General features: G+C 32.6%; 1 long non-coding RNA gene across 2 annotated transcripts; it reads right to left on the bottom strand.

Moving 5' to 3' along the window:
• Positions 1-979: 979 nt before the first annotated feature.
• On the bottom strand, positions 980-3,299 carry LOC141602614 (uncharacterized). Of its 2 annotated transcripts, XR_012524564.1 has the most exons (4): positions 3,027-3,299; positions 2,121-2,298; positions 1,228-1,521; positions 980-1,122 (listed from the first exon to the last, which is right to left on the bottom strand). It is a non-coding gene; the product is annotated as an uncharacterized LOC141602614 (long non-coding RNA). The 2 variants fall into 2 exon arrangements; XR_012524565.1 differs by lacking the exon at positions 2,121-2,298 and having other exon boundaries at positions 3,027-3,292.
• Positions 3,300-5,176: the final 1,877 nt, after the last annotated feature.

The following is a 5,176-nucleotide window of genomic DNA, read 5'->3' as shown; positions in this document are numbered from 1 at the left end:
ACAAACGGCATAAGAAACCGGTTTATAACCGGTCTATATCTCACAGGTGTCTTAGCCTAAGAGACCGGTTATTTGAACTGGTTTCTTTGGTTATACCAAAGAAACCGGTTGTCACTAGAAACTGGTTTCTTTGATTAGTGGGTGGGATACCAGTTATTGGTGAAAACCGGTTTCTTTGATATTATCTTAGAAACCAGTTTTAGATTAAAACCGGTCTCTTTGATATTATCTTCGAAACCAGTTTTGGACTAAAACCAGTCTCTTATATTTTATTTAAAAAAAAAAAAAAATAGAATTGTAAAAAGTCAAGTCATACGAAATATTAATGAAAAATTATAACTACTAAATAAAATGTTACAATTATTAGATTACATAATCACCATCAACTTCCCAAAGCAACCAATCTTACAATATTTATAATTAGATTTGTATAAACTAATCCCCAATTATAAAAGTAATAAATCTAGCAAAATAATAACTATCAAGTCAACTTTGTCGTCAAAATCGGCTAATCTGTACCCAAACTCGAAGTCATCACACTAGCCTCACGCTAGCCTCGCTCCTGCACGAAGGGGAAAAAAAACAAGCTGCAAAAACAAAATTCTTGTAGATAACTATTACAACATGATATTAAACATGTAGAGCTAATTTTCGAAATGGAAAAACTTAATTAAATGAAATGATACTGTACTTCATCTTAAAGTTTAGTGACTGGTAGGAGTTTCTAGTACTCCTGATGTTCAAAGAGTAACTTCACAGATGAGACCATAATTAGTTAACATTATTGCACGTGCAATTTGCTTAACCTTTCATTCAAACGAAAATTAGTATAACATGAAAAATTCTTGGTACCTGTGAATTAGCTTTAAGTATAAAACAGAAGATGAGACTACTGATATTGAATAAATTTCAAGTCCATAACATAAATTTCTAGTCCACAAGATGCTGAAACACACCTGAAAGCGGCAAAGTGAAAAAAAGTTCACACGGATCACATCAAAACTGTTACTAAAAACTTTGTCCATCCCGTATACCATCTAGTATCGCTAGTTTGTGTAAAGGTCGAGGAAAGCTCCATAACCAAGGGCATTCGTGTTTATAGGCGGTATTTGCGCAGAAAGCCTGTTCATTCAATCGAAAATTTCAAGATCCATACAAAATAGCACTAAAATCACAAGAATTTTTCAAAGCCTTCTGCCTATTAAAAAACGAAGTACCCAAACTAACCTTACTTGCTTATTTCTGGCACAAAGATTCGCCAAGGCAGATTGAACAGCCCCTCCTATGAATCCCACCAGACTGAGTTGTACAGCTTTGTAGACAAATGAATGAATTCTTTAATGAACATCAAATCGCCTGTGACGATAGCTTGCTTCAAAGATATTGTTTGGGAGCTTATGCAAATTGAAACTGGAGGTATTTGCAAATGAGCAACAAGGAGCAAGGGACCAAACAACCAGTGAGTTGCAGGCAGCGACGGTTAGAACATTTATTAGTGCCAAATCCCATTCTGGCCTCATTCTGTCTCGGACGAAAAAAACGAAATGTTTGAAATGCAATCATCTTTCTGTGATACAGCAACTAAAAGGAGAATATGAATGCTATAATTGTTCAACACGGAAGAGTCTAGAAACACAACAATCGACATTATTTGAGTGCCTAGTCCTTGTATTACAAATATTGTTTTCGAGTGATTCATGATGAAAATTAGGCAAAGAAATGCAACGATTAATTTATACTAGATATTTGACAATAAAAAGAAAAGAAAAAAGTTTGGTGAGTTATTATGCTTGACATTACTAGTATGAAACGAAAGATGAAACCACTGACATTACTAGTGAACATTAATTTGCAAAGGTAGAGCTTGATTTTTGGTCTTCATTCCACTTTCTAACAATGGTGTTAAGGTCACTGACATTGAATCAATTTCGTTGAACTGCCAACAATTCTTGCTAAAGCTATTTAGCATCCATTAGTTTCAAAGCTTAATTCAAACCAAAATTAGCGTAACTTCCTAGTGAACAAAGTAAAGCAAACCCGTGCAGATAGCTTAACATACTATTGTTTAAGATCGTACTTTTCAAAGTAATATTAGAAAAACTTATAGTTCGTTTTCATACCTTAGGCAACCCATGCATATAAGTGTTGTATATAATCCAGATGAATAGCCTGCGAAGGATGCGAATTAGGATTCTGAAAATTGATCTCGGCTCGGTGGTCAGTCGTAATGACTTTATCATCAGAGCTCGGAACAAAGTACGGATATGCACTTACACTCACTCTTTCTCTGATTCATATCTACACGCCAACATTTAAACAAAAAAGTGAAAAATAGAATCTGAGCTTGAATAAGGTTCTCCAGTGAACCCAGGAAACTAAATATTTATCCAAAAATACTCGGTATCCTACCTAGCTTGTTAGATGCTTAAAGTTATACTCATACTAATGAGTAATGAGCAATGAACATCAGGTGTTGCATAGTTGTAGTGCTACTATGATTACTTATAACTAACAGATGGACAACAACATTAGATCGCACTCCAAATAAAAAGGTTAAAATTTTTTACCAAGTATATAAAAATGACAGGATAGTACATTCCTTGTTCACGTACGAGTCAGGGTATGAAACCGCCTCAATTATCAAAAGAAAATCAAAGAAGACCTCCATCATATCGATATGATTCTAGAAATACGACAACTATTTTAACATAACAGCTAGAATGAGTATGAAAGAGATTCCTCCGTAATGTAAGCAAGATGAAGAAGAGCATTTTGTAAATTCACTAAAATCTAGGTGTAACTTATGAACTATGATACCGATCGATGAAACTAAAAAAAAAAAAAAGATTGCATAAACTGATGAATTGAAGCCAAATGCTTCAATCACAACAACACTTACGCTATATTACCATTAAATAACAACAAAAAAATCACACAACATTGTAATGTAACTAAATAAGAACAAATCAAATTACCGATAAAACCCTAACTAATTAAATTGAAATCAAGTGAAAAAAGATGAGTACCTATTAAGAGTATTATGGTGGAATCGGATGAATGGAGGAGCACACGACACGAGACGACAATGATCGGCGTGCGGCTTGGTGAATGGCAAGGTCCCGCGGTGGACGAACTGGGCAAGACCAAGGGGAACAATCGCAAGGTTTGATGTGTTAGTAAGGGCAGTAGGGACCTTAGTTTAATTAAAAATGATTAAAAGAAGAAATGGCATCCTTTGACCTTTATGGTTAAAAATGGGAAAAGATAAGAAACCGGTTTTAAGTTCAACGCATTTGTTATCTTTTTTAAGAAACCGGTTTTAGCAAATCAATGGTTTCTTTTGTTAAGAAACCGGTTCTAAAATCTAACAAGTTTCTTATCATTGGTTCCTTTGATGATTTTTGTAGTAGTGTTTGGACACCAAACTCCCGTATCGAATAATTATAAACTATTAAACAATTTTTTAACAAAGAAAATAATACCCGTAGAATTGATCAACTACTACAATTGGTTAGCCATATAAACTTATTTGTTAATATCCGAAGATACGGGACAGTCGATTCGAGGAGCAGCCCGTTCAACAGACGCAGCAATCTCCTTAGCCATCTTTCACAGATGGACTAATTTTTTTGGGTCCTAAACATATGATCCGCATGATATATTGATGTGTGTATATACATACAAAACATAGAGAACGAAAATGACATACAAATAAATTCATGTAAAACAGTTGGAAAAAAAATATATGAAAAAAACGAAAAGTTAAGCTAAAAAGCAAAGTGTTTTCGTTGTATTTAGCTTGAAAAATCATGTTAACATCCTCGTGCTGCGTTGTGAATTATGATCAACAACGTAAATACGGAGTATCTTAATCTATTGCTTCGTAAAAATCATAGTCATACCCCGGTTGTTGTTTAAACCACCTTTCTCAAACAAAAGCATAAATGTCAGTTTGAAACTGCCCAACATTTTTTTGTATTCAGATTGTAATTCTCGTAAAGACAATCGATTTGGAAAAGAAGAATCGTCATTTTCTGAACACGAGTTATTATGGTAATTCAATGTTTTTGTTTTTGGAAAAGAAGGTATTACGTGCAAAGTGCGTGACAAATTTAAGGGATACTAACTGAATATTCCGAACATTTAATAGTTGTTTTTACAACATATGAAACATCTCAAGAACGAGTGTTTAGTCTGTAATATTATGAATAACTCTAATTATACAGTAATCCCACACATTATGTTCACTGACAACTCAAGCATCACGAAAACAATATCTAAATCTTTTGACACAATACTCCCACATCGGATAATTATAAAATATTAAACATGTTTTTAATAAGGAATCCTACACTTTCCATTGACCAACTACTATAGTTAGTTAGCCTTATAAATTAATTTGTAAATGAGTATTTACTGAGTTAAAGATTCAAGACGGCTGATTCAACGAGGAGCACCTATCATTCTTCCGAAGAAGCAGGACATTAGCCATCTTTCATAGATGGACTATTTTTTTCACGCTTAAGAATGAATACATGCAAAAACGATTTTTTAAGTGCTAAAGAATGAATACATACAAAAACCAGTAAATGAATATATATTTGATGTATTATCACCAATTCTATAGTTTATGAGTATTATAATAAAATTTTGATGTTTTATTTTAAAAATTATGAGTTACTATAAAGTTTTTGAGTTATTTACTTAAACATTAAGCTCTAAAAAATTACTATGAAACTCAAAAACATTACATATAAGTTTAGTTAAATTTAATTTTTGACAGAAAAAGAAATTAAAATCTATTTATAAACTTTAATATGCTAAAAAAAAAACACATATGCTAAAAAACTAATAAAGTTTGAGGTAATAAACTCATAAAAATACATATATGCTCAAATACAAAAAAGTTGGAGGTAGTACTTCCTATGTTCTTTTTTCTCTACAAAAACATTGAGAATAAAAATGACATAAAAATATTTTTGAAATAGAAATTAGCATATCCTTTTCCAAAGACCACCCTTCAAATATTTCAAACTTAAAACTCTATTTTTAATCTGATGTATAAAAGCCCATTTTAATAAAGGTAAAATATTCAAGATGAAAGACTTGCTTCAAGTGTGACGGGTCAAACGTGACAGTCAAACACACTGTTACCCGTGATGAGTAACGGTATGCT

This window comes from Silene latifolia, chromosome 9 (genome assembly GCF_048544455.1).
Source record: "Silene latifolia isolate original U9 population chromosome 9, ASM4854445v1, whole genome shotgun sequence".
Taxonomy (NCBI): domain Eukaryota; kingdom Viridiplantae; phylum Streptophyta; class Magnoliopsida; order Caryophyllales; family Caryophyllaceae; genus Silene; species Silene latifolia.
The sequence above is the reverse complement of the archived record's forward strand: the minus strand, read 5'-3'. Positions and strand labels throughout refer to the sequence as shown.